Here is a 24,780-nt window from a genome sequence, read left to right as displayed (position 1 = left end):
ATCTTTGCTTTTGTTTATACGATGTATTACATTTACTGATTTGCAAATATTGAACCATCCTTACATCCCTGGGATGAATCCCACTTGGTCATGGTGTATGATCTTTTTGATGTATTGTTGGGTGCAATTTGCCAATATTTTGTTGAGGATTTTAGCATCTATGTTCATCAGCAATATTGGCCTGAAGTTTTCTTTCTTTGTTGTGTCTTTATCTGGTTTTGAAATTAGGATGATGCTGGCTTCATAAAAAGAGTTTGGGAATCTTCCATCATGTTGGATTTTTTGGAATAGTCTGTGAAGAATAGGGGTTAGCTCTTCCTTAAATGCTTTGTAGAATTCTCCTGTGAAACCATCTGGTCCAGGGTTTTTGTGTGACGGGAGTTTTTTGATTACTGCTTCGATTTCGTCTGCTGTTATTGGTCTGTGCAGGCTTTCTGCTTCTTTTTCATTGAGTTTTGGAAGATTATATTTTTCTAGAAATTTGTCCATTTCACCTAGGAGTATATCCTAAGAACTCTGAAACACCAATCCAAAAGAACCTATGCACCCCAATGTTCATAGCAGCACAATTTACAATAGCCAAGAGTTGGAAGCAACCTAGGTGCCCATCAGTAAAGGAATAGATCCAAAAACCATGGTACATTTACACAATGGAATTCTATACAGAAGAAAAAAGGAAGGAGCTCCTACCCTTTGCAGCAGCATGGATGGAACTGGAAAGCATTATGCTGAGTGAAATAAGCCAGGCGGTGAAAGACAAGTACCATATGATATCACCTTTAACAGGAACCTAAACAACAAAACAAACAAGCAAGTAAAATGTAACCAAAGACACTGAAACACGGAACAGGCAGACAGGGACCAGGGGGAGAGGGGAGGGGATTTCAGGGGAAAAGGGGAAGGATTCACAGGAACAAGTATAAAGGACACTTTATATGGACAAAAACTAAGGTGGGGGGGATGCAAGGGAGGTGAGGAGCACTGGGGGGGTGGGCTTGGATGGGAGTAAAAGACAGAAAACTGTACTTGAACAATAATTGAATTTAAAAAAACCCTAAAAAATAAAAAAATAATTAGAAAAAAAGGTAAATTTTAAGAACAAAGAATGGACCAGTGGTTTCTGGGAGTTGAAAGGCAGAAAACATTGATTGCAAAAAGGCACTTTTGAGGCTGATGGACCTGTTTTATATGTTGATTTTGGTGTGGTTATGTAACTATATACATTTAGCAATAATCATCAGACACCAAGAAGAGTGAATTTTACTGCATATTAAATAAAATTGTTTTAAATGCCAAGAAGTCAGTGTAAGTAGAATGTTATAAAATTTGTACTTTTGGTATAATAATTTGTTACACTTTTTTTCCTAAAGTCATTTAGCTCTTTATTTCCAAAGCCAAAATTTGTTCATAGCTTTTTATCTAATAACCCTATACTGAAGAATTTATCCTAAGAAAATCATACAAAATATGGGAAACCTATATGCATATAGATGTTTCCTTTTTAAAAAAGATTTTATTTATTTATTTTTAGAGAGAGGGGAAGGAAGAGAGAAAAAGTGGGAGAGAAACATCAATGTGTGGTTGCCTCTAACATGCCCCTAACTGGGGACCTGGCCTGCAACCCAGGCATTTCCCTTTGGTTCACAGGCCAGAACCCAATCCACTGAGCTACACCAGCCAGGGGTGTGTTTCCTTTTTAATGGGTTAAAATGTTACCTTATTGCTTTTATTTCCACTTCTATGTTGGCTAATAAATTTATATATTTTTCACATGTTTAATAACCAGTTCTATGGGGAAGAATAAGATTAATATCCTTCAACGGTTGAAGAGTTAGCAGACCTTCTGTTCTTCCCGTACAATAAATACACACAGCCATCCATTTCTGTGAAATGAGTGGAAATAGCTTGGGATTTAGTCAAAATTTTACTGTTGTTCCTGTAGATAAACATGTTGAACTTTTTCAAAAAATATGGTTAGTAGGAAAGCTATTTAATGGGATTTGGGCTTAAGAGTCTTTCAGTACATTTCATAGTTGAGAGTTTGTCCTGAGCTTTTTGTTCCCTCAGTTCAGTCTGGACCCTTGAATGTGAGAATATGGGGCACTAAAATCTTAAGTTTTGTGCATTCTTTGTCCTCGAGAGCTTAAAATCTTGATCTCTACCCAAACTTTTCATTTTTTCAAAAGTGCATTTAATTTTAGCAATAGGTGCCTTTTAGTTCATGAAGCTTTTAAACTCTCCATTAGATACTGCAAAACAAGTTTTGGAGCATTAAAAAGAGATGAATTAAGCTTCAGAACGTTTTCTTAAAAATAGCTACATATTAAAAAACATAAATTGGGAAGTGCTGCTAAAAATGAGCTAGGATGAGGTGAGAAGGCAGAAATTCACGGGTGAGAAGATCATCTGGAATGACTCGATATGGTGCTCGATATGGTGCTTCCTCATTTACTTACTCGGTCACCAAATGTTTGTGCACGTCTATGTACAGGCAATGCTGTGTGCACAGTGATGTAGTTGAGAGCAAAGCGGACAACAGTACCTCCTCTCATGTTGCTCACATTCGAACTTATTCAGAAATTGGAAAAGATAAATTTTAGTTCATCCTCAGGTGCTTTCTAAATATATATGGTCTTGTGTAGTGTAGTTAATGATTTGGATACAACATTAAAATGTGAATTCTACCACATTTTTCTAATTAATCACTCTTCTACTTCCTGAGAAGGCTTTTTCTGTCTTCAAAATTTTGCCTTTCCCTTTACGTTTTTGGTAGGTGACCTTGCTTCTGATTTCATTGAGGAAATCAAAGCAATCTGAAGAAAACTGCCTTTTTTTACTACCAAATCCACTAAGCTGTATGCTGCTGAGTTTGTATCCACTGAGTTCCTTCCTGTTTTCCTTTGGGAGCAGTCAAGGTGCCTGTCTGGAGTCAAATCCATCCCCTTGGGCACTAGACCTAATCTTCTCTGCCTATTCTTGGAGTTTACTTCTATAATTATCCAAGGCCATTCCTACATCATGAAATTTCCCCATCAATATAAAAACATAACATCTCCAATTCTTAAAGAAAAAACTCTCCCAAGATACCATGTCTCTTTCTAGCTACGATCCCTTGGTTTCTCTTTTTATAGAAAAGTTCCTGAATAAATTGTTAGTGGCTATCTCTCTTGCCTTGCAATTGTTAGTTTTATTATTTCAAACATCATTCCTTTCAAACAACTCTTATGAAGTTTACCAAAGACCTCCATATTACTGAAGTCAATGTCAATATTCAGTCCTTATTTCAAGAGCATATGATAAAGTTTTCCTCTTTCTCTTTCCTGAACAAGTGCCTCTGCCCTACCCCCACCTCCCTGGCCTCTTTTAACTTGGCTTTGGCGTTTTCCCACATGAATTCTCGCAGGGATTGCTGTCACTCACCCTCCTTTGCTCTATTATCTTTCTCTTCCATAGTATACTTCAAATATTAGAAAACCCAGGGTTCAGTCATCAGATCTCTTATTTTCTTTTATATACTTACAGCCTAGATGACCTCATCTCACGACTTTAATAGTATTTGCATGCTAATTATATCCAAATTATGTCTGTAGCCGAGAATTTTCCCTAAACTACTTCTAATGTCTTACAGGATATCTCACAGGCATATCACATTTAAACTGTCTAAAAAATAAATTTCTGATTTCTCATATTCCTCCAATTCTTCTTCTGTGGTATTCCCCATTGTAATAAATGGCATTTCAGTCACTGAGTTGCTCAAAATTCTTGGAATCATCTGTCATTCCTCTCTCTTTCCTATGCCCCACACTCAGTTAGAATATGATGTCTCAAAGCTGACCATTTCTTACCTCTTGAAGTCCACATCATCGCTATCTCTTGATCGGACACCTGCCTCCTAACTGGTCTCCCTGCTTCTACCCTCAGATTGTGTCACTCTCTGGCTCTAACTATCCGATGGCTCCCCATAACATCTAGACTAAAATCTAAAGACTTTACCATAACCTACAATTACCTGCATGAACTTCTTAATACCTTTGCAACCTGGAATCCACAAAAAACATGCTTTATTTGACAGGTCATTCTTAATAAGAAATTCTGAAAAAAATACCATAAAGATTAGAGAAACAGCATGAGCCAGTTGTCATAGAAAAAGCTAGAATTTTGCAGTCAGGTCAATCTCCGTCCAAATTCTAATTTTGTTAGTTAGCTGTATAAATGACCTCTTTGGACTTCTCTTTCCTCACTGGTAAAATGACAAGGGTAATACATGGCTTATGTGATTGGATGAAGTAACATAGACTAAACCACTTCTACTCAGCAAAGATGAGTAAGATGTTCATTCGCTTTATGCTTTTCTTGGCATTATAAGGTAAACTTAAAAATATATGCTTTTTAGCTTTACATATATGTATATATTCGGTCAATTACATATATGTAATGTCCATGTGTGCATAAAATATGATAAAACATGATAAACATTAAAGGCAGTACTATTAACTGGGGAGCTTATTTGCCTCTCAACTGTGTGATTTATGCTTACATGAAGTTGCTTATGTGCTTAATTTTCATCTATGTATTTGTTCATTCATTCAACATGTATTTATTGAACAACCCCAATGAGGCAGGAAGTATGAACATACGAATGGCCACACTGCAAAGAAACCTGTTCTCCTCAAGCAACATGACTCCCATTAGGGCTGGTCATTTCCTCAGAAGTTGGGGATGGATCAATGCCATTTAAGAAGCCATACAGGAGTTGAGTATGGCTGCCTGCCACACCACGGGGAGGTTAGGGCAGCTGACGTTTTTGTTGTAGGCAGACTGGATAATTAAGAATGCTTATACACTAAAGTAATCCTACGCCTGATTTTTCAACATTTAAAAATATTATGTAAAATATGTAGCAAATTTTTATACAACTGCTACGTAAGGAACACACTGAATTTTGTGGTGATAGGTTAAGTGGTGAACTGAGTTTACATCCTGAGTGATTGATGCGTGTGTCTTATAAATCTGAATAACAAACATGTATGTGTGTGTGTAGAGGGGGATAGATTTCTCAGGCACTGTGGAAGTCTCGGTATAATGTGGTTTTTTTTTTTGGCTGTTGATTATAGGGCAGGACACATTCTGGGAAGAGGAGTTATTAGGCATATGGGAGTTTTAAAAATTATTGTGTCACTTGTGGGAAGTGGACAACATGCTTCCTGTTTTCTGTTTCCTCACTATGTTGAAGAAAAAAATCTTTGATCTGATTTATAATGTTTGTTCATGACCATGACAATTATGGTTCACAACACTAAAAATAAACTGTTTCGCCCTGGCTGGTGTAGCTCAGTGGATTGAGCGCGGGCCTGCGAACCAGATGATCGAGGTTTGATTCCCAGTCAGGGTACATGCCTGGGTTTCAGGCCAGTTCCCAGCAAGGGACTCACAAGAGGCAACCATACATTGATGTTTCTCTCCTTCTGTCCTTCCCTTCTTCTCTAAAGACAAATAAATAAAAAATCTTTAAAAAAATAAATAAACTGTTTCTTTTTAGCCTCATTATTCTGGTAATAGAAAAATTAAGAAATGTTGGGGATACAAAAATGAAAAGAGCACCAGCTCTTTTACAGTGTGCTGAGTAGGGGTTAAGGGGAGGGGTATAATTACATTAATAAGCAAATACAATATGCTCTTTTAAATAATATTAATGTCTGTACATGCTGAAGAATGAGCATAAAGATGGGAGTGGCCACTTTTGCCTGGTTTGTAAGTTAAGTTTCAGTAAGAAAAAATGAAAGCTGTTTATTCCATGTATTGTAGTTTTGGAAAATTAAATCAAGGAACTAGAGATTATATTTTTGGAAGAAATGGGGAGTTATAATTTATTAAAGCTGCTGCAAATGTTCTTAGCCAGAGTCACCAAAGTGTGTGGGTTTTTGGAATTCACTGGGAAGACTCTATAATTTTCCACAATCTCTGGGGAACTCCTATCAACTATCCCACCCACAGCAGTAAAGCAGCAAGGAAATTACTGTCAGTCTCAGCTCTTAGGAGGCAGCAGATACAGCTGCCTTCAGTGACTAGGACCCTCTCTTTCTGTTGCAATTTCAGAATTTTGTCTGAGGACCTGCAATTGGTGGACTCCAAAATACAACTGTTTAGAGAAAGGGACCCTGAATTATGTAGTTCCAGGCTTATGCAGTACAAAAAATATAATCACATAGATGAATAAGCAATAATAGATTATCACTTACCAGGCATCTTTAAAGAATGAAAAAAATTAAAATTAAGATATATATAGATATTATTTTGAAGTTATCAAATAAATTAAATCAGAGATTGGATATAGCTAAATAAAGAATTAAGAAACTTGGTGATGGGTCTGAAGAAATTTTCCATAATGCAGCACAGAAAGATAAGGAGCTAGAAAATATGAATGAAAAATAAGGATACATGGTGGACAGAATGAGAAAGTTTTAGTAGAATACAGATGATATATTCAAACTGGGTAAGTGAGGAAATTTTAGAAAAGGGACTTTTAATAGAATGTGCATACAGTGAAGTCAAGAAAGGAAAATGAGGAGGGGTGTAGATAAAAGCTACTGGAGATAGGAATAGACAGAACTTTGAGGTTAGGTTATTCGTTAAGTCATCCATGTGGTTGAAATTGCCGATGAATTGAGATTAAGAGGAAGACTTTGAGAGGAAGAATAAAGAAAAGCACACAATGAATGAGAGTATTGTAGTCTGGAATGTTGACTTTATTTTATTGCCCAAGATGACACAGATACAGGGTATAAGTCGAATCAGTTGACTATTTTTTGTTCAAGGGACCTGAGCAAGATAGGGGCCAAGTTGTCAACCAGCTGACATTTCACAGGCCTGTGCAGGTCACCATACCACATGCTTTGTCAATATTCAAATGGTATGTTTCAGAGCAGCTGACCTGGGGTCTTGCATCAGCATTATGAGACTGAACAAAGAGCAGTCTAGGCTTTTACCCCAGTGTGTTCACTGGGGTACAGTATTTTATGGGGTCAATACTTCACTTGGAATCACAGAAGAAATCTGGGGAGGAGTTGCCCCCGATTGAGTTGCCCCTTATGATCTGTAAGATTTACTAGACCGCTGTTTTCTGACCTCCCAGTGCTGTCCCATCAATGCATTGTGCCCAGGATCGGGGCACTTTGAGTAGCAAAAGCGGTGATGACTGGAAAAGGAGGTTGTCCTGATAGAAACCTCCTGCACAGAACAAAGAGATCACTGACAGTAAATCTTCCTTTTGGTGTGTTACGTAGCCCTCTGCCTCTGTCATGTGAAGGAGTGATGTGAAGGAGGAAAGCTGAGCCAAATACACACTTGAAGTTGGAACAAAGAGAGCCCCGGAGGGCCATTACTCAGGGTAAAGCTATCCTGATGGCTTTTGGCTTTGATTTATACTTTTTTAACCCCTATACAAACCAACTTTCTAGTCACAGGGAAAAATGAGTTTCAGCTCCAAGCACAAAACACAGTTTTTTAATGCTGGGAATGGTATGAAATTTATCTCTTGGATGTGGTGTCCGTTTACAATATACACCATGAACAACTATTCATGGAGTTGTTCTACACTGTTGTCAATCAGTTTGGGAACTGAATAACATTCCTTTGTGGAAGAAGCAAAGTAACTGAGATTGCCTAAGGGATGTATTAATAACACTGTCCCAATCCTCGCCCCTATCCACAGACTCTGTTTTTACATCAGCCCCTACTGATGAAATGCCCAAAACACACTGTTATATCACAAATAAATTGTCAAGGAACATGTATAAAGGACCCATGGACAAAGCCAAAAGGGGGAAGGATTGAGGGTGGGAGGTGGGGGTGAGTGGAGAGGGGGAAAGTGGTGGTGGGAAAATGGAAACAACTGTAAACAACAATTAAAAAAAAGAAAAAAGTCACTCTAATTTCAAATATTTAGGAATGATGCTAATGTAACGTGTTTAATGTCTGAGGATTATTGTTAATTTTCTGGCTTCACACCTTCCCATTCAATGAAAACTAATAGTTCTTACAGTTTTTCCAAGTAGAACTGGATTTCTACAGATTCTACTTTAGACTCATAATCTGGTCTTGTTCGCTACTCACATTAGCCAAGTTTTTCATTTCCTGCACAAGGTCTCTGTGATGTGTTCTGCTTTTAATTATTCCAAAAGAGACAGCTCTAACATGGTGTGCTAAAAATGCACCTGTTTTTGGTTACTGCCAATGTCTATTTTTGTAACACTCATCTTTTTGCAGTGGTCATTCCCGTTCTAGCTCACCACTGTATAAGTTGCGGGGACCTGTGGGTTGCAACCTGGTACCAGTGCAGGTCTTTGAGTATTTCACTTTTTAAACAATTAGAGTTGTTTGCCTTAGGGTGTAGGTGAGTCCTGGGTAGTTTGGTCAGCCAAGATCTGTGTGCTTGTGATGCGGTGGACTGTGAGTCATCCCTCTCACCTTGCCTACTTTTCTCTGAGTCTAACTAATTTGTCTTGACTCTCTTTCCCCAGAGTAAATTCTTCCCCTGGAGACTTCTTTGCATCTTCTGTAAATAGGTCTCTGGTATCCTGTTTGAATTTTCGTCTATCTTTAGGGACAGGAGCTGCTTGGCATCAGGCTCTCTCTGCCAGACCTGAGTGTGGGTGAGAGGTTTTGAGAGGCTGAGAGGCATTGGGGCCCCTTTAACATGGACCCAACAGCCCAAGAGTTGAAGGCCTGAGGACACTTGGGAACCCAATTCTCAGACTTCGGTTGATCCTTACTTAGGCCTCATCTTTGGGTGCATTCTGCCAGCTGGCTACACTACCCAGCTCAGCCCTGCTACCATCTTGAGGCCACTGCTCTCTGATTTCAGACGAGATTGGGTGCATTCAGGGTGGTATGGCCGTAGACTGCTCTCTGATTTCGTAGGGCAGAGGGGTATGGAGGAATTTCCACCAGCAGCCAGAGGGCATCTGCTGAAGAGGTTAGGGCAGGGCTCCTGTTGTGGCCACCTGCCAACTCCAGCACCTCTGGAAAATCTCCACTCTGAACACGATTTTTGAAAGCAGCTTATGTAATTAAAGGTTTAATGACACAGAAAAAACTGTTTTTGTTCCTCAAATACCAAATGTGCCGTTTCGTGCGTAAGACCTTTGCACTTGCTACTTTATTTCCTTCTGGCCCCTGTTCAAAGATTGCCTTCTCAGAGAAACCTTCCCTGACCACCTTATCTGAAGTAGCACCCATCACTCTCCAGCCTCTCTTACTCAGCAGAGTGGCTCTATATTACTCATGACTTCCCCCAATATTTTGCTCATTCTCTCCTCATTTTAAGTATTTCTCATATTGTGAGTCCAGTACAGACTCCAATTTTCCTAGTGTAGAATTTTAAAAAGTTGAGACTCTCCAGCTTCTCTTGACAGTGAAGTGCAGATACCACCCATTAGGTGCAAAGTTGTGACTTGGAAGACAGCTTTGAGGTGCACAGGCAGAACATGGGCATTCACTGTGTTAACAATGGGAGTGTCAGCAGGAACCAGGAGCTCCTGGGGTGGCAGGGCCAAAAGCAGCCTTCCTGGCTGGGCAAAGGCAGCGTGGTGCAAAGGTCAGTGGCCGTAAGAGCAGCAAAGCAGCTTCTTCTCAGGTCACTTTGCAATGTGGTTCTGGGGATTGTTGTTTTGTGAGCTTTTTGTTAGCCCTTAAATTCCTTCTTGCTGAGACAACTAGCAGATTCTATGGCTGTATATAGGACTCTGACTAATCGTGTGCATTTAATTTTTTTCTATTGGCATTACAGACATTATTTACTTGCTTGTCTACCAGACTGTATATCCAGTGTCTATAATAGTACCTGGTCCATAGTAGGTGCTCAGAAAATATTGAATGACTAGAAAAAGTGGGCTAAACATAACAGGATCTTTTTTGGTCTTCAGGTAGTTTAGTCATTGGTATTAGTTGTGTCTTGTTGCATCATTATCCCAAATCTTCGAGCCTTAAAGCAGCAAATATTTATGATCTCACAGAGATAAGAAGTCTAACACTGCCTTTTCCATCACATTCTTTTTTTTTATAAATGGTTTTCTGCTTTTTTAAAAAAGATTTTATTTATTTATTTATATTTAGAGTGGAAGGAGAGAGGGAGAGAAACATCAATGTATGGTTGCCTTTCGTGCATCCCCTGCTGGTAGTTGGCCTGCAAGGAACTGGCCTGCAACCCAAGCATGTGCCCTGACTGGGAATCGAACCATGATCCTCTGGTTTGCAGGCCCGCGCTCAATCCACTGAGCTACACCAGCCAGGGCTCCATCACATTCTATTCATGGAATCACTAAGTACACTTAAGGGGAGGGAAGATTTAGGCTCCACTTGTTGAAAAGTATCAAATAATTTTTGGACACATTTTAAAATCACTGCACCATTAAAGCATAGAATAAAAAGAAAAAAGAAATTTGTAGGCCTATTTCTCATCTCTTTCTTGTAGTGCCACGATCTTACTTCCTTGGTAATTATACCCTAGTATTACCTGGAAAAGCAATATGCCCATCTAAAACATCATATTTTCACCTTTTTGAGGTTTGATTTGGTCATGCGATAAAGTTCTGTGAGGTTGCTGAATCAGCGAGATGTGTATTCTTTTCACACTTCTGCCCTTCCCTCTTTTCTGCTCTTTGTAATGTGAAAACGATGGCGGGCTCTATATATCCTGGACCATGAGCAATCTTAGGAATGAAATATATAAGGCACAACAATAGAAGGGTTTTGATTGTGGAATCAGCAAGCAGTCCTGAACTGAATCCTGTCTTACTTAAGTTGATACTGCTTTCATTTCCTGTATGCTTGGGCAAGTCATTCAAGAGTATGACTTTCCCAAGAAAGTCATACTCTCTTTCTTGGGAAATTGTCTGCCCTACCCCACAGCAATTCACTGGCAGAGCTTAAATTAAAGGCTTCACCCCCAGTCCAGGTCTGCTTCTTCTCCATCACATAGATTCTGTGGATTCAGAAGAAAGAAGTTCTTTTCTAGTCACCATGGAAAAGCCAGAAATTACCGAAGTTTTCTTTCATTTATGTAAGTATAAGGGGCTTTGTATCATAACAAACTTGGGAAAGTCTCATTATTGCTTTGCTAATTTTATTTGTAAGTTAGATGACTATCTCTCAGCAGGAAAGATGTTGCTTATTTTGTTTTCACTTGCTGGTTATCTGCTGAGCTCAAGCTCTTATTCTTCACTCCATAGCTCACTGAGACTTTCTGAAATCCCTTACATCCAAAGTTATCTCTTATAGTCCTTTCTAAACTATAGAAAACTCCCTGTAATGACAAGAGTATATTGTCAAAACATTTAAAAAGCGGAAATCAAGGCCTGGAATCTTACTCAGGGTTGCAGAGTATAAAAATTACGGAGCTTGGACCCAAACCAGGCTCAGAATGACCCCAGACATCGTGTTCTTTCCAATTTGCTTGGTTTTTAACTTCACTGAAATTTGCTGGATACATTTAGTTACAGTAGAAAGTATAAATATGGAATGAAATTTACAATGTAATTGCCAAATTGGCTGGCTTCAACATGCACAGTCTTGGGAATCCATCTGTCTACATTTTTTCTTAATAAAATTTATTGAAATCAGATCAGCAAATTTATGCTAGTGTAGGCCATCAGCCAGGATATGGGAATCACTTTATGAAATGGAATCTCATGTTAAAATGGTATTTATTACAATAGGATTCTTCCGGAGGGTTATGTGTCAGAGAAAAAGCTCAGTGGTAAGCATTTAGACCGTGCCAGCATCTCTGCTCACCTTATCCTCAGGTCATTGCAGACGAGCGGCAGCATCACTGTGAGCCACAAGGGTGCAAAGTGGAGTGAAGACTCAGAGGGTGGGAAGGAGGAGGGTGGAAGAGAGAGAGAGCTGATAGGAACATTCACAGGTGTTCCCACCTAGCACAGTATTTTTTTCATTGAATTAATAGTTTTCTTTCACCTTCAGATACCCTGATTGGCTAGGTTTTCTTAACCCCATTTTATAAATGGGGAAATGAATGTTCAGAGAGGTTAAGGTCAATAAAGTCACAGATGCAGAACACAATCAAGTCAAAATTTGAATTCAGAGTTGTCTGATTCCCAAATCGATGTTCTTTGTAGTATATCATATTCCTTCTTCATCAGCACTAATATTTAACAGAATTGTGGGTTTGGGTTATAAAATCATATATTTTTATCTTTCTTTAGATTTTGCATGTATTCTCCTATCTACTCTCATAATGATCTCATAATATAGTTGTCATTGTTAATTTCATGTCAACTTAGCTAAACCACAATAGCTCAGATATTTGGTCAAATATTATTCTAGATGTTTCTATGAAGATATTTTATAAATGATATTAGCATTTAAATCAGTAAACTTTGAGTACAGCAGATTAATGTTTATAATATGGGTGGGCCTTATCCAATCAGTCAAAGACCTTAATTTTAAGAGACTGATCTGCCCAGGGCAAGGGGGAGTTCTGCCAGCAGACTGCCTTTGGACTTGAACTGCAACTCTTCCCTGGGACACCAGCCTGCTTGCCTAACCTGCAGATTTTGGACTTGACAACTTGCCACAATCATCTGAGAGCTCTCTCTCTCTCTTTCTCTCTCCACACATACATCCTATCCGTTCTGTTTCTCTGGACAGCTCTGACTAATATGGTAGTAATTATTATTCCTTTTGTGGATGAGTAAACAGGTTCATAGGGGCTTAATAATTTGCCTCCTCAATTGGTGAACTACTCATGATCACATTGCTAAAATTGGAGGACCTGGTATTCCAATTCATTTTGGAGTACCAAGTATTCAAAATCATTTTATTTTATTTTATTTTTTAAAGATTTTATTTATTTATTTTTAGAAAGAAAGGGAAGGGAATGAGAAAGAGAGGAAGAGAAACATCAACGTGTGGGTGCCTCTCATGTGGCCCCTACTGGGGGCCTGGCCTGTAACCCAGGCATGTGCCCTGAGTGGGATCAAAGTCATTTTATTTGTCTTCAAGCTTATTTTTTTCTATTTTCTTAGAAATTATTATATAAAAATGAATGCATGGTCAAAGTCAGTGTTTTAGTCTCTATGGATGCTTTAACAAATTGCCACAAACTTGGTGCCTTAAAACAACACAGTTATTCTCTGACAGTTCTGGAAGTCAGAAGCCTGGAATAAGTTCCACTGGGCAGAAGTCTGGTTGCAAAGCTTGTTGGAGACTCTGAGGAGAAAACTCATTTCCTTGACTTTTCAGCTTCCACTGTGTCTGCCTGTACTTCTTGGCTTGTGACTCTTTCTCCACCTTCAAAACCTCCGTCATCACCTTGCTTTTCCCACATCTGCAGTCAAGTCTCCCTCCACCTCCCGTTTAGGACACTGGTGGTTGCATTTAGGATTTTCTTGAATAATCCGGAATAGTCTTCAATCTCAGGATCCTTAGTGTAATCATATCTGCAAAGTCTCTTTAGCTTTATAAAGTAACATTCACAGGTTCTGGAGATTAGGCTGTAGGTATAATTGGAGGCCATGATTCAGCCTACCACACTCAGATTTGTCTTTTTCTTTCAAAATATTTTTATTTTTTCTTTCAATTATTATTTGTTTATCAATTAAAGTTGCCATGCAGTATTATATTAGCTTTAGGTGTACCACCTAGTAATTAGACATTTATACACCTTACAAAGCAGTCACCCTGATGTTTGTCTTATATTTTATGTAGTACATCATTTAGTTTGATTACATGAATATGCTGATTTCTTTACTTTTTCATTTATTTTGCTAAATCTATTATGAAGTCAATTTAAAAAGAGCTTTGAACAGAAGTAATTTGAAATACTTGGACAAAACACCTGGAATTGTTGATAAGAATAAACACATTGCATCTGCCCTCAAAAAGTTATGATTCGGGATTTATAGATATCCTCAAAGCCCTTAAAAATAAACCTTCTCCCTCAGGAAAGTTTATCAAATCTATTATTTAGCCACAAACGTGACTGGCTGAGTGGCATATTTTTATTTGTTTTCTTTCTATTTGAGAGAATGACCAAAATGTTAAGACCGAGGCAGCAACAGAAGCAGAACTTGATCCTCAGGCTGTTTAATTAGTTCCCAGATGACTGAAAACAAACTGTAAATCCAATGCATCGATATAGGAAAACTGGCTTTGTTTTTGTGGGTCTTTATTCACCCACACTTATGCAGCTCTCATGCCCACGGAGCAAGATTTTGGGTGTCGACAGCTTACTCTTTCCTCTTCAGCCGCCCCTGTGACCTTGGCAATCATGCCTCAGCCAGGCTGAATGGGTAGAGTGGCAATGAAGCCTGAGCCCTGTAATCAGACCCACATTTCAGTTCCAAATGTCTCAGTGAGTATGTGGTGTCTTTGAACTTAAAGTTTTAACTCTCTGTCAGCAGAATGCAGATAATATCTTCTGCACATAGAGGTCAGCTGGATTAAAAGCAAGCAGAGCATATTGCTACCACCCACTCTTTTTGATATTCCCTGGGCAGCCATTAGCCTTTTGACACATTGCTAAGCCTACTAGAGTGACAAACAGAATAAAACATGCCAGAAGTTCCACGTGTGCAAGCAGGCCTGATCATGTTGCTGTCCTGTGCCCAGATAATCCCCGTACAACTGAAGTTGGGTTAGAGGGTTTCAACAAAATGTTTGTGGTGATCCTGTGATTGCCTCTCTGACAGCTGTTCTCCTTTTCCTCCTGGGTAAGAAACTGCAGTGTTGTCCTGACAACAGGCAGGCCCGTGCACCCTGCAGAGGCTGGTGCCTGACTGGTCTAGGCCAATTGATATCATTACGTCCTCTTTGGCAGGGGTGGCTGTGTGATTTATTTCTGGTGGATGAGACATCAGGGGTATTCTGATGAAGCTCAGGGAAAAAATTCTTTTGCTGATTCTCTTAACCTCTAATTCATTTCTCTGGAGAAGAGAGAGACCCATACCCAGAGGGATGAGTGTGGGTGGGAACACATGACACGAACACCGGACAGATGACATTGCCAGAAATGTATTTGTCATGCATACTCACAGCCCAGGGAGGAGGAGGACATGGTGCCATGTAGGGCCTCATGGGGCTTACAGTCCCAACAGAGTGAACAACCAGAAGCTTTGGGGGGCAGGCTTTGTGGTATCAAGGGAAGGAGGAGCACCCTGGTTCCTGTGAAAAGATGTGATTGGATTATTTGACTAACTCCATTGGCTATCAGGGAACTGAATTCACTGTTCAAGAGTAAGCAAGAAGTGTGCTGGTCACCTTGATACGGAGGGTAGTTTGTCCAAAGGACCTTATCTGTGGAAATGTGTGCAGAGGGGACTTTTAGTTACACCATAGGAGTTAGGCTTGACATTTCACCAGATGTCAAGCCAGCACATAATAGTCAGCCTTAATTTTAGGCCATATGAGGAGAGAGGACAGTTCTCTCTTTTCTTTGCATATTGTCATGTGTGAATGTGATAGTCATCGTTAGGAGCATAACATTAATTTTGCAACCAGGGACGGAAGGAAGCATTGCAGATATTTCAACATTGGTGGAAAACAAAGGGAAGAGAAGAAGCCTGGGTTCCAGATGGCTTCTTTGAAGCTGTTGAAATTTCCCTGAAATGTTCCAGTGCCAGACGTCTTTTACATGACAATAAAACCCTATTGTTGAGGCACTTTTAGTCTGTTCTTCTGTCCCTTATTACATTACTGAAACATCCTGATGTGGAGGGCTGGATGCTCCTACTCTTTGCCAGGAACAAGTCCCTGTGATTTCATATGTGCAATGTCTTTTCTGGGACTATTATGGTTATTGTCTTGTATTTATTGTAGTTATACTATGTATGAGTGTGGTGCCGAGTCCAAGTTGGGCCAGAGTAAAAAACTAGAAAAATCAGAGAGAAAACTCCAATGGGAAGCTACTTAGTCCCTTAGCCCCCTGCCCATATCAAAAGGAGCATCTGGCTTTCATTTTACTCTTAAGTAGAATTTACATAAAATTTGTTGCTTCTGAGTTCTTTGTCAATTCCTAAAGGACAAATTTGCCCTCAGGCTTTCTGATAAGTGACTTGCAAGAAGATGGAGCTTCCTTACAACTTATTTTTGTTTTACTGTGCAATCCATAAAAAAGTCTATACTTAGCAAAAAGGTACCTGTCTTACAAATATGATAAAATAAACCCAAAACCAAATACGGAGCATATCCTGGAATAATGAAGAATATTAAGAACATTACTTTCTGATTCCTATGTTCCTTGCATCTGTATATCTAATAACAACAAAACAATGAAAAAGAATAACATTACACTTTTCTTTTGGAGAAAAGTAAAATAATCTGGTTAAAATGACATTACCAACTGATTTTACTTATTTATTTATTTTTAAAAATTTTTATTTTTATTTAATTCTTGTTCAAGTACAGGTTTCTGTCTTATATTCCCAACCCTGCCCACCCCCCACCCCATGCTCCCCGCCTCCCTCCCATTTTCTCCCCCCACCTTAGTTATTGTCCATGTGTCCTTTATACTTGTTCATGTGAGTCCATCCCCTTCTCCCCTGTGATTCTCTCCACTCTCCCCTCTGGGCCCTGCCAGCCTGTTCCGTANCCCACCCCCCGCCCCATGCTCCCCGCCTCCCTCCCATTTCCTCCCCCCACCTTAGTTATTGTCCATGTGTCCTTTATACTTGTTCATGTGAGTCCATCCCCTTCTCCCCTGTGATTCTCTCCACTCTCCCCTCTGGGCCCTGCCAGCCTGTTCCGTATTTGAGTATCATTGGTCATATTTTGCTTGCTTGTTTTGTTGTTTAGATTTATGTTAACGGTGAGATCATATGGTATTTGTCTTTCACCGCCTGGCTTATTTTGCTCAGCATAATGCTTTGCTGATTTTACTTATTTAAACCTTTACTCAAATTGTTTCTGAGATGTTAAATATTCTATGCTGTCATTTTGAAAATTGCCTATATTAAATATCACATAATAAAATATTTAAACATCCTTCTAGTAAATTCTCAGTAAAATCCTTAGAAAATTCAACAACATATCAGTTTCAAGTGTTGGAATATAATTTTTGAAATATTCATAATGCAATAGCAGGCAAAATAGAGGCAAACTCAGATAGAGAGCAGGATAACAGCCAAGAGGGAGAGGTCAGGGGATGGAGGGATTGAGCACAAAGGAAAAAGGAGGCGTGGATGTGGTGGACAACAGTGTGGGGATTGTGGCAGAGGGGGCTGTAAGGGGACTAAATGGTAATGGAAAAAATACAATAAAATCATTTAAAAATACTCATAACACAATACCTTTTCTAGTAAATCAATTAAAGTTATTAGATTTTTGGAGACTGATTAAATCTCATGAATTTGTACTTAATAGAAAAAAGTTTATGATTCCAAAATGATCAAAAACATTCAACTGAGTTCAACCAATTCAAGAACTATGTTAGGCTAAGAAAGAACAGTTTTTCCTAATCCTGCTGACTTTCCATTTTCTCAAAGGTCCTAGAAGATGAGACATCCAGGAGTCTCTGAAGGCCACTCATCACACTTGACTCTTGTGCAAAGCCAGGGGGCACCCCCCTCTGACAGGATTACACTTGTGAACAAGTCTAATGCTTAGCTCTCAGCTTCCTTGGCTGCTCCCCTTCACTTGGTCTCTAGGTGGCAAGAAGCAGTGAATGAAGGGCCTTAAGTGCCGCACTGAGGAGCTCTTACTCAGTTATGAAGGTAATTGGGAACTCATTAAAGATTTATGCCAGAGGCTGATATGATTCCATTAGTTTTACATTAGAACTGCCCTGATGAAGGATATCTGAAGGGGAAATGGAAGGTGGAGATACTGTGGTGGTAGTTATCATGGTCAGGAGAAATAGAAACAAGACCTGAGTTCGGGCAGAGCCACTGCAGATGCCGAGATAGGCAGGGAGATAAAACTGAGAGATCCCAAAGGAATATGTTAGCAAATAGAAAGGGAAATGGAACAGTGAGGGAGGGTGAGACAAGACAGAACATATCTACTGTCAAGCTAAATGGACTCTAAGGGGCAGGGTTTTCCTATAATTAGAGAACAGCAATGCAGAGCATGGGCCACAGGCTCCAGCCTTGATTTGGCTTCTCAAAAGATAACATACCTAAGAATTTTTGTTTTATTTCATTTTTCATTTTTTGCCTTTCCATTTTAAGCTCTTTTTTTTCAGAGGGTGGTGGTGCTGAGATGAATGGCCCCCTGATTACATATTTCAGGGATATATATACAATGAATAAAAAGGAAGTCATGTTGCTTTCAACTGTAAACCCTCAAAGGTCAGGAGCCAGGCTGAATTTTCTACCTCACTTAAGGCTCTCACTGAGCTTCCACGGGTAAACCAAAGCCTTGCAGTTTCAATACCAGGTCAGGGCACATGCCTGGGCTGCTTGGTGGAGTGGGGGTGGGTGTGTGGGGGAGCCCTTGGTTAGGGGCAAGTGGGAGGTAACCAATCCATGTGTTTCTCTCTCGCACGTTATGTTTTTCTCCCTCTCTTTCTTCCTCCCTTCCCCTCTCTCTAAAAAATAAATCAATAAAGTCTAAAAATAAATAAAGCTAATTTAAGGGATTCCACAAACTTTAAAAATAATGAATAGCATTTTCTTCATTGAAGACATTAGAAGAAGCATCAGGCCTAATCTGGAGGATTTTAACTTCAAATAGAAATTTCTAAATAAAACTGAAAAATTATAGGAGGTAGTATATTATAATACCAGTTAGAACCTGAAAAACTAAAATATTAATATAGGTAATTAATTGATAATTTGTCAATCATTACTTATGAATATGTATAACCTACTTATGAATACATTCAATTTGCAAGCATAGCATGAATAAAAAATTATAACTGTGTTGGCAGCTGAAATTAAAACGATTTGTTATCTGAGATTGAGAGAGCTACATTCAAGAAGACAAATTGTTTAACTAATAAATCAAAGAATGCAAACAATCCAAATGATAGTTTCTGAAATGATAGAGACTAAACTCTTTAAAATATTAATTTATTTCTCTTGGCCAGCAGGGAGAAATGAGTTGGCCATGACCGGCAGGCTTCCCCACGCATGCGCGATTGCTGCTCTGATCTCTGCACACGCTGAAGCGCTGGCCATGACCCACTCACTGTTCAAGGGGAACTTCTGGCATCCATACAAGCTCAGCACCATTGGCTAGGACAGCAGCATCCAACATCCGAACAATGGGTGAGGGAAATGCAAAGAGTTCGAAGACTTTTTAAAAAGAAAGGGCATCAGTCGAAGAGAAATATGGCAAAGATCTGCTCAGCCTCTGTAGGAAGAAACCATGTGGGCAACCTGAGATCAATACCCTGAAGCTGACTCTTGGAAGTCTTCAAGCTGCAAGTAGACAATGTGGCACAATGTTACAGTCAGATTGCACATAATCCAAGAGAAGAGGCCAGGAAGATAGGATAATTCAGGGAAAAGCAAGAGCTAGGATGGAAAAAGACAGAGCCTATCATTGATGCTGTCCATAAACAAAAGAGCTTACAATTCAAGAAAACTTATGAAAGAAGAACCATGAGCAGAAATGCTGAGACAAAGATGACCAGAGCAGGTTGTCTACCAAAATGCAGCCTGGTAAACCTGGAGCAACAAGAAAAGCTTTTTTATGAAATTGGCAACTTTGAAGACAGCAGCAGAGGACTCCACAAGACATAATATATACTACACATCAATATGCTGAATAAAGTCCAAGAATGGTGGCAGAGTGAACACACCAAGGCCTGCAAGGTATTTGTAGCTCAAGAATATGAACAGTCTTCCATCATATCACATTGTGGTTGTGTATCAATCAGGTGTCGCAATAGTGCATCACCAGTGATGATATGTATGACGAAATCCATAGAGTTTAGAAATGTGCAGCACTGAGAAGTACACTGAATACTTTTAAAGTCAATGAAAAATCAGACTGACTCTACCAACACTCATCACATATGTGAATTCCCGCCATTCCCAGAAGAATGCAGCTCTACCAGGAAAGGCTACCAGGTGAACCCGGTAAGGAGAGGACCTTTGTCTGTTCCTAAGAGTTGACTAGATGACCCAGGTTATCCTCTGGTTGGTTACTGCAGTTTGATCTGCCAGTAACACCAATGGAAACTGGAGTTTTCTGGCCAGTGTTTCTATGTCAGGGAAGGAGGCACCCAGAGCAGCCAGATCTGTAGCAGTTGTGTTAGTCATGAAGACGTTGATATGAAGTCTTGCTGTCATTTTTGATTTTTAAATGTATGGTAGACATTTAGTTTAAGTTAGTAGAGCTCTACAGTTTCTAAAAGAAGTTTACAAATCGGCCCAGACTCAAGAATGACTCATCAGTTACTGAAGTTGTGAATGAATTGTGTTTGCCATACAGTCTCTGGAGCGGTCATCCTTGTGGGACAGGAAACAGGGATGTCTGGAGAGGAGTCTGGGCCATCAACCTGCACAAGAAGCTCCTTTGCCTTTAGGGCAGCATGTGATGGCATTTCCATGGGGACACGCACTCTCAACAGTGCAAGATTTGAGATTACCTTCTCTTTTGGCTAAAGAGCTTAGGGGCCATCTGATTGCACTTTCTATTTTACAGAAATGAGACCCAGAAGTGTGAAATCAATTTCCTTCCTGTTGTCCCAGCAGGGTCTGGACAGAATCAGAACCAGAGGGTGAGCTCATTCCACATCACCATTATTCTGACCCTTCCTGAGGCTGTGATGCTCGTGTTGAACTTTAAGACACCAAATATTTTTGCTGGCATCTTTTAAACTGGGAAAATTACCAAGGTTTAAAATGTCAGGTGTATTTTTATATGGCTCACTGTGTGTACTGCACTACACAGTAATGTATTCAATTTAATGAAGAAGCATCCGTTGTAAAACATACCATTATTTTATACACCACTAAGAAAGTCAGATGGGGGAGAGTTAATAGTTAACTTTTGACAGTTAGTGGTCAAGGCAATTTGAATTTCAGACATTAAAGTGTGCAGAAAAAAGTACATCCTAGAATCAATGAAATATAGTATTTTGACTCTAATCCTGAAGAGAAATTTAGTGTTTCAAAGCCAGTCCTCAGTCCTGGGTCTTCACAGAGAAACTTATCCTTGCTAGATACTGGAATCTTTAAAGTTTTAAGCTTACCTGTTCACAAAAATTGGCGTTTTTTTGGTCACACACAAATAGCAGGAAGATTATGTACCTTTTATACAACATGCGCACATGGAGAAAGTGGTTCACTTTAATGACAAATTAAAATAGACTGGCACTTACTCAGGATATCATAAAATTCTGTTGCCACAGAACAAACATTTTACTCTATTGTTCTGTGCAACAGCTTTCCCAGCACTACAGGCAAATTGATTGAAAGAAGATTGATTGTTTCCCCTTTTTTAATGTAAGGTGCTATCAAAAGTAGCATCTTCTTGTCATGACAGGGAAATGGCAACATTGGATATCCTTTTGAAAATTGAATTTTGCAAAGGACCATTGACTTCCCCAAATTGAACAGTGTCAGGAAACTTTCCTTCGAACACGGAACATTCTAAGTGCTTTATTCATTGTTGCCAATTCCTCAGGGATTTCACTTTTTTTTCTGTATTAGTCAGTGTGATTGATGTAAAAGTATTTTATCAATTGAAAATGTTTTTATTTTAATTGCTCTTTCAGTTTGATATGGAGTAAAATAGAGGTTCTTAGTGAAAAAAATAAAATATAATATAATAAAATATTTATTTCTTTAAGTCAGCAACTTTGGTAATGTCTACAACAGAGCAAAGTGTCTTCAACTTCTTAATGAGATTGTGAAAATTTTGGAAGAGCATATAAATTTATTTAAACTACAAATGATGTCCAATGACATTTAGAAGTGAATGGGAGAAGGGGGATCACTGCTGGGAAATCAAATACTGACTGTTATTTAAAATTCTAGGAGAGCAGCGAATTGGGCACAAATTCAAGATGAGGTCTGACTACTGTAGAAATGATTGACTATTCTTATTAACTGAGATACATGTTACTCATGTTATGCCATGGGGTAAATGGAAAGTATGCCCAGAGAATTGAACTGCTCATGCCTGCTTTGCCATTTCTTAGCTATGTGACACCTTCAGCAAGTTATTCCATTTTTTAAGCCTCCATTTCTCCACTTGTAAAATAGGCTGTAATTCATCCTAATCTTGCAAGATCATCACTAGCATCAGAGAAAGTATAAAAAGAACCCAGTGGGATGTTAGCACTTGTTCAATGGTGGCTCTTATTAAGCTGTAGTTACAATGTTAAAACCAGGTGCCAGACTTAGAAAAATCATTTTTGTAATTCTCTAATCATATTTTTTACATAAATCTGTGGAGTACACATTTTTTCCTAAGAATTTCAAAAATATGCAAATGAACAAAATGCTTTAAAAATCAATCCACTCCAAAGAATTCATCTAAGAGAACATTAGAATGCTATACTTTTACTTGATAATTATTAAAAAACAATGTTTATGTAGCTTAAAATATCTACACAAGCACAGTGTAAAAGTCTGACTAGTTCAGCATAATCTCAATATTGTTTTATTTGTAAGAGTAACATGAGATAAATGCTGATGATTTTAAATTGCATTTATGCCTCTTTTCATTGAATTGCGTGTACAAAAGTAAATATGCTATTATTTAGGTAATAGAATTGAGCAGAGTGAATCATTAGAATCAATAATGATGAGGAGGATATTCAGGGCATTGTTGCAAATACGGTCAGGCATATTGAACTACATTCCCTAAATGCATTCCCTAATTGCTGAAAGGATTACTTTACTGTCTGGAAACATCTACTGACTGGCCCATAAATTTCTACCTATGATTTATGTTCTGGATGGAAATATTTTTCAAAAAAAATAAATTTCCTTGACATTTACAGAAATTTATCTTATATTCTATCTTCTCGTTTTGGCTCAAACCCAGTTGCTTACTTGCATAGTACTTGTGGCCATCAGAGTCATGCATATTTAAATATGCATAAGTTTGGTAATAAATTTTCCCACTTTAAACTTTTTGATTTAAAGATTTAGCTTTAGGACATTGACACAGTTAATCTTATACTTATTTGCCATAATCTTCTAAGTCTATGTAAAAACAGCAAAGCAAGAAAGGGTCCCAGAATTAGAAATTACTATCATCTTTTTTTTATCGACTAGCTGTGACACCTTGGTAACATTTTTTCACCTGTGGAAATGGAGATAGCACTGCCCATCTCATGGGCCTTGTGTAACGAGTTGCACACACACCCACACCCCCACACATACACTTGCCTAGTGACTGATACAATGTAGGTAAGCCATAGATATCAATTTATTTCCTTCTTTGCAGACCTTTTGAAACTTAGCTTACTTAATAGCTATAGGTAACTTAAATGTCTGGATTAGGAATGACTAAAAGAGATTATTTTAATTGTAGATGACTAGGGTTATTAAGACAATTACCTTGTGTGCTAGGCCTCAGTGGTAGGGACAGTTTAAGCAAAAAAGCAAAACTGAGCAAACTTATTCTCAACCATAAGTTATATTATTAAATGTTATCCAATGGACTAAATGGAAAAAACTATTTTATTTACCTGTCTAAAGAGACAGTATTATTGATTACTTAATGACCATACCAATCCTATATATTTCCATGTTGGATTTGAGCTTTTGGGACAGGTTCAAAGTGATCCTATTCTCCTAACATGGAGAATTCACTCTCTTTTGTATACCCCTTGCCTAAGGGTAATTTTCAAGTGTATTAGCAAAGTAATGCCGATCAAAGAGTTGAGAAAATTAACATAGGAATAGCCTCCTGGACTCTGTGAGAAATATTTCAAAATCCCAGACCTAGTGTCTCTGTTCCAGCCAATTTGAGACATTTCATAGGCATTTCTTATAAAAAGTTACAAGGCTTCCACTGAGTACTTACCTGAGAAAGTGAACAGAATAGGGGCTCCTATTTGAGAAATTATATGTGTGCGTGTGAGTGTAATTATATATAAGTGTGTATATATATATATATATATATATATATATATACACACACACTTTTGTAGTCTTTCTGTATGTAGGTAGGAGGGTTATCAGAAGCCAGAAAAAAGTCAGGTTTTTAACACGTTCACAATGAAAATAACTTCATAAGTTATATGTAAATATGGAAAGAATATGACAAGGGGACCCAATCCCCCCTGGAATTTATTTATAAAAATTGTGTATTTTTTCTTACATGTTTAAATTTCAGTCACCTTCAAAGTACTCTCCATTTGATACAATAGGCCTACTGAGACATTCTTATCCACTGCTCAGAACAGTTTTTGAATTTGTTGATTTTGATGTCTTTTAATATTTCTGCTGTTTTTTGTTTCACCTCTTCCACATTGGCAAAAATATTTCCCTTTGAGGACTCTTTCTTCTGGGGAAACAAAAAAAAGTCAATGGGGGTGAGGTTGGGTGAATAGAGAGGGTGGGGCATGGGTATCATGCCATTTTTGGTCAAAAGCTGCTGTATACTCAGCACAGTGTAGTGTGCCCCTACACGGCAGGGGTGCTCATAAATCACCCATCATGAAATGGGCAAATATGTTGAAACAGTCTTTAAAAAAATTTACTGAAGCCGAACACAGCCTCTCACAACAGCACCAGTTGGTACACCGATTTAGATGGATTCCTGGGACACACTACTTGTAGGGAAGCCTGTACTACAAGGCACCTACCCTTCAGAAGATAATTCCAGTTTTTTTTTTTGGTTCCCCCCTGTGCATTC

General features: G+C 38.7%; 1 pseudogene; it reads left to right on the top strand.

The window, feature by feature from the left end:
• The first annotated feature begins 19,131 nt into the window (after positions 1-19,131).
• Positions 19,132-19,941, top strand: LOC118985572 (proline-serine-threonine phosphatase-interacting protein 2-like; annotated as a pseudogene).
• The last annotated feature ends 4,839 nt before the right edge of the window (positions 19,942-24,780 follow it).

This window comes from Sturnira hondurensis, unplaced genomic scaffold (assembly GCF_014824575.4).
Source record: "Sturnira hondurensis isolate 20B ecotype Veracruz unplaced genomic scaffold, ASM1482457v3 Scaffold0000648, whole genome shotgun sequence".
NCBI classification, from domain to species: Eukaryota; Metazoa; Chordata; class Mammalia; order Chiroptera; family Phyllostomidae; genus Sturnira; species Sturnira hondurensis.
Note: the sequence above shows the minus strand (reverse complement) of the source record. Positions and strands in the feature narration are given on the sequence as shown.